Genomic DNA, 10,699 nt, shown 5'->3' on the forward strand with positions numbered 1-10,699 from the left:
AGGGTGGATATTGGACTGCTGGAAAATGAATCTGGAGAGGTAGTACTTGGGGACAAAAATGGCTATCAAAACTTAATAAGTATTTTGCATCATTCTTCACTGTGGAAGACACTAGCAGTTTTAAGAGTGTCAGGGGGTAGACATGAGTGTAGTTGATACTACTAAGGAGAAGGTGCTTGAGAAGCTGAGAAGTCTTTAGGTAGATAAGTCATTTGGACCAGATGAACTACAACCTGGGATTCTGAAAGAGATAGCTGAAGAGATTGTTTAGGTGTTAGTAGTGATATTTCAACAATCATTAGATTCTGGAATGGTTCAGGAGGACTGGAAAACTGCATATGTCACTCCATTCTTTAAGAAGGGAGGGAGGCAAAAGAAAGGAGATTATAGGCCAGTTAGCCTGACATCAGTGGTTGGGAAGATGTTGGAAACCCTTATTAAGGATGAGGTTTCAGGATACTCGGAGGTGCATTGTAATGTAAGTCAAAGTCTTCATGGTTTCCTTCCATCTGTTGGAATTCTTTGAGGAAATAACAGTCGGAATAGACAAAGAAAAATCAGCGAATTTTGTTTACTTGGATTTTTTGAAGGCCTTCGACAAGGTGCTATACATCCAAACAGACACCAAAATGTTAGTATACAAAGCAGTGGTAATCCCAACGCTCCTGTATGCATCAGAAACCTGGACAACATACCGACGACATCTGAAGGCACTTGAAAAGTTCCATCAACGCTGTCTTCGAAACATCTTAAATATCAGCTGGGAAGATAGAAGAACCAACGTCAGTGTGCTAAATGAAGCAAAAACAACAAGCATTGAAGCCTACGTCATCAAGAACCAACTAAGGTGGAGCGGTCATGTTGCTTGGATGAAAGACGAACGTCTGTCGAAACAAATCTTCTACTCCCAGCTTAAAGAAGGCAAACGTAAAAGAGACGGACAACAGAAGAGATTCAAAGATGTCTTAAAAGCCAACATGAAGAAATGTACATCGACATCAACAATTGGGAAACCAATGCCAAGGACAGGAAACTCTGGCAGGCCATCATCTGAGAAGGAACAGCAACTTTCGAAGCCAACAGATGTGCAGACTTAGAAGAAAAGAGAAGAAAATGGAAAGAGAGGCAGTAACAACTAAAGCCTGATCTGCCATCTGGAACTATCTGTCCTGAATGCGGAAGAACTTTCAAAGCCAAGATTGGACTCATAAGCCACTTGAGAACCCATAAGTAGATCAGGTAAGACTGCTGAACGGATCTTGACCTGGATCTGGGCCGTACCCTCCAAATATCCGGACCTGCCTCTCGGTTTTTTTTGCACTACCTTACTTTCCATTTATCTATTTTCTATTTATGATTTATAATTTAAATTTTTAATATTTACTATTTTTAATATTTAATATTTGTAATCCAGGGAGTGGGAAGCGCAGAATCAAATATCGCTATGATGATTGTATGTTCCAGTATCAATTGTTTGGCGACAATAAAGTATAAAGTACAAAGTATCAACAGAACGAAGACCATCATCTTTGACCTCGAGAGATAGCCACAACGATACATGAGGCTGCTTAACATCATATTACAGGAAAGATATTAGCATGGACAGAAGATTGGCTAACTGGCCGAAAGCAAATGATGGGAATAAATGCGACCTTTTCTGGTTGGCTGCCGGTGACTAGTGATGCTCTACAGGGGTTGGTGTGCTGGGACTGCTTTTTATATTATACATCAATGATTTGGATGACGGAATTGTTAGCTTTGCGATCAGATTTGCGGATGATATGAAGATAGATGGTGGGGCAGGTAAAAGCAGGGAGTCTGCGGAAGGACTTGGAAGTAAGTTTGTGTGTGTGTGTGTGTGTGTGTGCGCGTACACGCGCGCACCTATGTCTTTTGTCTATAAAACTGGGCAAGATCAGAAGCATCTATTTCACAGCTGTTGGAATTTTCCTGACTGCCAACTCTGCTATCAAAACTTACAGCATAAATTAGTATCATTGTTGCCACCACGGGAGGGATCCTTGACTTTGATGGAAAAAGAATAAAAAAATGTTTCACGAACATTCCAAGATGTTACGGGATAGTGTGATTCTGTCACAGAAACTTTGGCTGAAAAAAAATTGAGGACTCAGTTTTATTACTACAGAAGCTTCCAAAAATAAACTACTAAAAATATAAAGAAGTGCTGAAAAGAACTATTAAAAACTACTTATCAAAACTGCTATCAAAGAAATGTGTGAAGAGATAGCCAGGTGTGGGAATGTCTTTGTAACCAGGAGGAAGATTATTATAGAAACAAAATAAAACTATCTTTCTCAGAAACTAGATCTGAAGGTTAACATCCAAACAAAGTAGCAAAAAGCTTTGAAACGCAGACTTCAGTTCTAACTATCATGTACATGTCATTGGCCACATGGAATCTCTTCGGCACTAAATCTGAGAGATTTCTCTCTTTCTGGACAACATCTCCCACTCCAATAGCCCAGAAAAAGAGAAATTGTTTAAAGTAGCCCATGGAATGTTGACATCAGATTATGTTTTAATAAGAGTGGTGTTGGAGCTGGAATAAGTGTGTGTGTGTGTGTGTGTGTGTGTGTGTGTGTGTGTGTGTGTGTGTGTGTGTGTGTGGGGATTGGTTGTGATTCTGCAGGTGAGATAGGGAGAAAGAAAGTATAGAGGGTGGAGGGCAGAGGGTCAAAGAAAAGGGGAAAACCTTAAACGAGAAACAAGGGGGCAGCAGTTGTCAAGGCATCGTCATCCACGAGGCTGCTAATGTATCGCACATTAGAAGAAATCACAGACATGTGTCTTCCATTATTCTCTGTGAAGTTTGGAACCTGGAATATCAAGACCTGCATGGTCAGTGAAAAAATGACAAACTTTACATCGGTCTGTGCTCTTATTAGGGAAACGTCATTGCTGTGTGAGATTTTAGACCCAATAGCTCTAAATGGAGAAGGAGCATTCAGGATGACATAAGAACCTGAGTCGTTCTGTTCGGAGCACAAAAAAACCCAGCAAAGTCAGAGGAAGAAAAGCTCCATATCCTAAACTACTTACTGATCTGCCTCATTGAGTACCTCCTGCATGAACTGTGTTAAGGGGTCTCACACTGGCTCCTACAACCCTCTTAGAATTTACTAAGGCATCTAACTGAATCCTAAGAGACTACCTAAGAAGGAGAGCAAGATTAACATGCTTATACCTGGCCTTCTGGATTTAAGGAACAAAGTTGGGAGCAATGTCAGAGAGAGCTTCCAGGAGGGAGAAAGTGAAAGGTATCATAGGTGTCAAAGTTCAAAGATGGATTTAAGATGAATGACTAACTGCAAGTATCAAAGCAAATGAAGAAATAAAGGTGAGACAGTATGGAGCACTGAGGAGTCAGCAGCAATAGCTCCATCCCTAGAGGGAATGTCATTGATAATAGAGCTGAAAATATCCTAAAATATTCTAAAAGGAGTTTCCTGAACGAATGTGCAATGTTATCTTACACTTAATCTCCAGATCTATCAAAGCTGTTAATGTTATCTAAATGCAAAATCAAAGATTAAATAAAAGGTTCACTTTATTTGTCACATATACAGCGAAACATTCAAACATACAGCGAAATGCATCATTTGCGTCAAATTAGCAAGGATTGCCCGAGTCACTCAAACATACCATAAATATTACATTTAAACAGAAAGAATAAAACTCAATACCCCACCTGTCACTGTTCTAGGTATCAAATTTGGAAACAACAAAGTCACTCAGAGTTCAGGCAGCTTTACTAAATCCTCCTCATAAATATTAGGACACTAATGCCTAATTGGAAAAGCTATCCTCCAGACTAGCCAGGCAACATACATAGAGATTTGTACTTTCTGGATAACATGTGAAACTCCAACACAATCCATGACATCCTGTCACACTGGCAGGACACCCAGCAGGGGAAGCAACACTATGATATCCAGGTAAGAGGGAGAAAGCATGGGAGTTATCATCATTGATGCCACATCTCATGAAACTCATGGCATCAGGCAAAAGAAACTAGCCCTGATTAAAACTTCCATTTTCTCTCACTGAAGCAGTGCTCTTCATTTTGACCAACACTTGGAAGAAGCATTGAAAGTAGCAAGAGGACCATTTGTAATTTGGTTGGGAGACAGCAGTGTTTATCACCAAGAGTGGTTTTAATACACAATCACCGAATGAGCTGTCCAAATCCAGAAGGATATACTTGTCAGATCGGGTCTGCATCAGTTGGTGATTTAACCAAAAAAAAACAGGAATAAACTGAGACCATAGCCTCACCAGCCTACTTCTTGCACATGCTTCTGTCCACAATAGCATCGGTAGAAGTGACTACCATAGTCCTTATGAAGATAAAGCCTGTCGCACCAATGACATTGTTCGTTGTGTTGTGTGCTACTCTACTCATGCTAAACAGGATATACTCTAAACAGGTCTGGCAGCTCAACAGTAACGTCCATGAGGTGCTGCGGACAATTGACAGCAGAATAAACGTATACTGCCACAATCCATAATCTCATGGCTCAGTACTTCTCTTGCTATTATTATCCAGCCAGTGGATCAACTCTATTTCAGTTCTGCCATCCTTTTGTGACTGACAGTTAAATGCCTAATATGAAGAGGCCGCTCTAAGAACGCTCCTATCCTCAACAATAGCAAGGCCCAGCCAAAAAGTGTAAAAGTCAAGACTGATGAATTCACAACAAATGTTTAGCCAGAAGGAAGATCTATCTCAGTTTCTTTCTGAGATCTCCACCACCACAAAAGCCAGTCTTCAGTCAGTTCAGTTCAGTTCACTCCACTTGATATCACAAATTGGCTAGGAACATTACATAAGCAAAGCCAATGAGACTAGACAAAATCCCAGCTGCAGTTCTCCAGAACTAGATGTACTTCTTGTCAAGCTGTTCTGATATAATTACAACTCTGGGAGCTGCAAAATACTGTGGAAAAAATTGCCCATGTATGTTGTGTTCACAAAAATCAGGGAAAGTACAATCTGGCTAACAAATGCCCAATCAGTCTACCGCCAATCATATGTATAAGTGATGAAAGGCATTATTGACAATAGTACCAATAATCTGCCTGGTTTTCGTCAGGATCTCGTGGTTTTAGAACACATCATAGTTGGATCCAAACATGGACCAAAGTGATGGATTGCATGTGAGGTGAGATAGTCTACCTTTGGCATCAATGACACTGACATCTGACAGTGTAGCATCAAGGATTTGGAATTATAAGACCATAAGACATGGGAGCAGAATTAAGCTATTCAGCCCATCAAGTCTGCTTCACCATTCCATCAGGCTGATTTATTATCCCTCTCTACCCTATTCAACTGCCTTCTCTCCATAGCCTTTGATGCTCTTACTAATTAAGAACTTGTCAACATCTGCTTTGATTATACCCAATGACTTGGCCTTCATAAAGGAAGGTGACTGTGGTTGTAGATTAATCATCTTAGCCCCAGGGCATCTCTGCAGGAATTCCACAGGGCAGTGTCTGAAACCTATCTATCGTCAGCTGCTTCATCAATAACTTGCCTTCCACTATAAGGTTAAAGTGAGATGTTATAAATGGCAGAAGTGTTTAATTCAACTTTCAACTCTTCAGCAGATTAAACAGTCATTGCTTGTGTCTAGTAAGACTTAGATAACATTCTGGCAGTGTCTGATGTAACAAATAATATTTGTAAACCAAAGTTCAGACCAAATGATTTAAGGTGGTAGTTAAAATGAGATTATATGTTTTGCCTGTTGTGAGAACAGGGCTGAACAACATGCTCAAAGGCTATTCTATAGAGTAATACAGCATGGAAATTGGCCCATTGGCCCAAGTGACCCATGCTGACCACAGCATTCTCCCTGCCGATCCTGGTTGCCTGCTTTGGGCCCTACCATCCACATAGCCTCTGAAGGCGGGATGCCCCACTGGCTACCCATTTTAATTTGATTTCCCAGTCCCATTCTGACATCTCTGTTCGTGGCCTCCTCTACTGATATGATGAGGTTAAACTCAGGTTGGAGGTGCAACACCACAAATTCCATCAGGTAACCTTCAACCTGATGGCTTGAACATTGATTTCTCCAACTTCTGGTAACCTCTCCCCCTGCCTCCCCTTTTTTATTTTTCTATTCCCAGTCTGGTCACCTTCTCATTCCTTTACTTCTCACCTGTCCATCAGCTCCCGCCGATTCTCCTTCACCTTTCCTTTCTTCCACGTTTCACTGTCCTTTCCTTTCAGATTCCTTCTTCTTCAGCCCATTTACCCTTTCACCCACCCCCTGCCTAGCTTCTTACTTCATTCCCCCTCCTTCATTCACCTACCTTCTCCCGCACTTGTTCTCACCTATCACCTGCCAGCTTGTACTTTTTTTCCTCCCTCCCACCATTTATTTATTTTATCCAGCGATACAGCATGGAGTAGGCACTTCTGACCCTTCAAGTCACACCAGTCCAGCAACCCCACGACCCCAATTAACCCCAACATAATCATAGGACAATTTACAATGACCAATTGACCTACCTGGTACATCTTTGGACTGTGGGAGGAAACCAGAGCACCCGAGAATACCTACGCATTCCATGGGGAGGTGATACAGAAACTCTTTAAGAACAGTGCAGGATCTGAACTCTGAACTCCTGAAAGCTCCAAGCTGTAATAGCATTGCACTAACTGCTGCGCTAGGGTGGTGACCATGTTCTGACTTGAAGTTCTGGCATGTTCTTGTTGTGGCCTCTGCTTCCTTCCTTTCCAGTCCTGATAAAGTGTCTTGGCCCCTCCATAGGTGCTGCCTGATTTGCTAAGTTCTTCCAGCATTTTTTCTGTGTTGTAAAAGGCATAGGAGCAGAATTAGGCCATTCGGTCCATCAAGTTTGCCCCATCTTTCCATCAAGGCTGATTTATTTTCCCTCTGAACCCAATTTTTCTTCCTTCTCCCCATAACTTTTGACACCCTTACTAATCAAGAAACTAACATCCTTCATTTTAAATGCAGCTAACGACGTGGCCTCCCCAGCTGTCTGTGGCAAAGAATTCCACAGAATTAGCACACTCTGACTAAAGAAATTCCTCCTCATTGCTGTTCTAAACTGATGTTCGTCTATTCTGAGGCTGTTCTCACTGGTCCTGGACTCTGCCACGAGAGGAAACCTCTCCATATTCATTCTATCTAGGTCTTTCAATATTTCATGGGTTTCAATGAGATCCTCTCTCATTCATCTAAACTTTAGCGTGTACAGGCCCAGAGCCATCAAATGCTCCTTATACGTTAACCCTTCCATTCCCAAAATGATTCTTGTGAACCTCCTCTGGATCCTCTCAAACACCAGCATATCTTTTCATTTATAAGGGGCCTAAAGCAGCTCACAATACTGAACAATGCCTTATAGAGCCTCGGCATTACATCTTTGCTTTTATATTTTAGTACTCTTGAAATGAATGCTAACATTGCACTTTCCTTACCACCAACTCAAACTGCAAATTAACCTTCAGGGAATCCTGCCCAAGGACTCCCAGGTCCCTTTGCATCTCTGATTTTTCAATTTTCTCCCCATTTAGAAAATAGTTTATGCCTTTATTTCTTCTACCAAAGTGCTCAACCACATACTTCCCTACGCTATATTTCATCTGCTACTACTTTGCTCATTCTCCTAATCTGTCCAAGTCCTTTGGCAGACGCCTTGTTTCCTCAACACAACCTGCCCTCCTCTTATCTTCATATCATCCCCAATCTAGGCTACAAAGCCATCAATTTTGTCATCTCAATCATTGACATATAATGTGAAAAGATGTGGTCCCATCACCGACCTCTGCAGAACACCACTAGTCATCGGCAGCCAACCAGAAAAGGCTTTCCTTGTTCCCACACTTTGCCTCCTGCCAGTCAGCCAATATTCTATGCTCAAAACCATGAAGACTATTCCTGATCAGGGCTTAACTATCCTAATAACGGTAGATTTTGTCCCTCAGCAATGCTTCCCTATAAATGAAGCCATACTCACCAGCTTGTACTTCCCTGCCCTCTCCTTGTTACCCTTCTTGAACAATGGAACAATATTAGCCACCCTCCAGTCTTTTAGAACTTCACTAGTGGCTTACAATGGAGCAACTAACTTTACACAGGCCTCCACAATTTCTTCTCTGGCCTCTGATAAGCTCTGAGGGTATACTTAGTCAGGTTCTGGGGATTCGGTTACCTTAATGTGTTTCATGGTCCTGGGTATGACTCTAAACTGCAACCGGTGATGAGGCTCTGATTGGGGATGTTCAGAGCTTTGGGGAAAGTGGAGTTACCCCTTTAGTTATTCATTACTCCCAGGGCCGCTCTGACCCGTAACGGTAGCACCTGCAAGGGTTCCTGCTCAGGATACGAGCGAAAGCCAACGGCAGATCCGGCAGGTTCAGTAACTGAACTTACGACGGAGAAGGCGGATAAGCTTGGACCTCAAATGTCAACGGCTATAGTACAGGCGGATGAACATTTGGGAAGAGAAATGGTGATTTCTTTAGTTCACCCAATGGTAGGCAATAGCAAACCACCGTGGTTAGATACTAGGTTTCCTAGAATCTATTTGCTAAGAAAACCATGGTCAAACTCACAAAATGTATCACACAACAACAGCGTCAAGAGGATCTTCAGGACAATTCTGAGGATGCTTCACTCGGTAGGGTTGAATCTGGTCAGCAGGGGATCCCCAACCATCATCAAGCTACTGCTCATAAAATTCAAGTAACACAAAAGAAAATTATTGCCACTGGGAATGTAAGAAACCTATATCAAGCAGGAAGATTGGACAACGTGATAAATGAAATGGAAAGACTAAAGATTAGTCTGACGGTGGTGTCTGAAAAGAGGATGCTGCCTAAGTTGCATGCCATCTTGGTCAATGTCTCCCATCCACTACATAATGTACTGGGTGGGCACAGGAGTACATTCAGCCAGAGACTCATTCCTCTGAGATGCAGCACAGAGCGTCATAGGAAGTCATTCCTGCCTGTGGCCATCAAACTTTACAACTCCTTCCTTGGAGGGTCAGACACCGAGCCGATAGGCTGGTCCTGGACTTATTTCATAATTTACCGGCATAATTTACATACTACTATTTTGGTTCTATTACTATTTATTATTTATGGTGCCACTGTAACGAAAACCAATTTCCCCCAGGATCAATAAAGTATTACTATGACTATGACTATAACTATTAACATCATGGGAATTAGCGAAGTTCGTTGGATAGGTGCCGGAACATGTCAGAATAGAAATAAAACACTAATTTATTCTTGTGGAACATCCCATACTAATGGAGTAGGAATTCTTATGGATGAAAACATGGCAAAAAGTGTTCTAGGACATTGGGCAATATCAGAAAGAGTGCTCCTTGTTAGATTCAGAGGACAACCATTTGATTTAGCAATTATACAGGTAAATCAAGAATATCACTGGTAAAAAGCTCCTCTTCTTCAGGTGGATGTTTGAAAGCAAAGGACGGTACCATTATCGTGGAAAAAAATGAGATTATGAACAGATGGACTGAGTATATTCAGGAATTGTTTGAAGATGATTGAGGCAAAAAACCAGAAATTAAGAAAAACATTGAAGGTCCAAGTATTTTAAAAACTGAAGTTCATAATGCAATAAATAAGATGAAGAAAGGAAAGGAAGCAGGTCCTGATGAATTAGTAATAGAACAAATTATCACCCTTGAAGATTATGGAATTGAAAAACTTACTGATTTAATCAATGAAATTTATGAGATTGGAATAATACCAGAGAGATGAAAAAATCTGTATTTATCACTCTTCATAAGAAACCTAGAGCAATAGAATGTGAATTACATAGGACCATAAGTTTAATGAGTCATATCACCAAGATACTTCTAAGAATTTTGATGACAAGAGCTAAAAGTAAGATACAAGCTGAAATAGGTAAAGAACAATATGGTTTTGTGAAAGACAAAGGTACAAGAAACTCAATATTGATGTTGAGGATACTATCAGAACAAGCTATTCAAGTGCAAACAGATTTGTTTGTTTTATTGACTACACAAAAGCATTTGATAAAGTGAAGCACAATAAGCTATTTGAAATATTACAGAAAACTCTATATCTAGATTTTAAAGACCTCCGCCTAAACAGAAATCTGTACTGGGAACAAATTGCCACTGTAAGAATAGATGGAGAAGTGAGTCCGTTTACGAAAATCAAGAGAGGTGTTAGACAAGGGTGTGTTTTCTCCCCTGATTTATTTAATGTGTACAGTGAAACAACATTACAAAAAATAAGAGCCATCTTGGCAATCAAATTTGGCGGTGAAAACATCAATAACTTCAGATATGCAGATAACACTGTGTTAATTGCAAGTACGGAGGAAGAGATATAAAACTTAATTCATATAGTTGTTGAAGAAAGTGCTAAAATGGGTCTATCTATCAATTGCAAAAAGACAGAATGTATGGTGATATCCAAAAAGAAGGAGAATCCTATCTGCAGGCTGAGAATAAACAGGGAAGACATAAAACAAGTACAGAACTTCTGCTACTTAGGAAGCTGGGTGAGATCAGATGGCAGGTGCGACATGGACATCAAAAGAAGGATAAGGATGGCAAAAGACACCTTTACGAGAATGAAGAGTATACTGACCAATACTAAACTAGGCATGACAACCCACCTCAGAGTACTGAA

This window comes from Mobula birostris, chromosome 10, assembly GCF_030028105.1.
Source record: "Mobula birostris isolate sMobBir1 chromosome 10, sMobBir1.hap1, whole genome shotgun sequence".
Taxonomy (NCBI): domain Eukaryota; kingdom Metazoa; phylum Chordata; class Chondrichthyes; order Myliobatiformes; family Myliobatidae; genus Mobula; species Mobula birostris.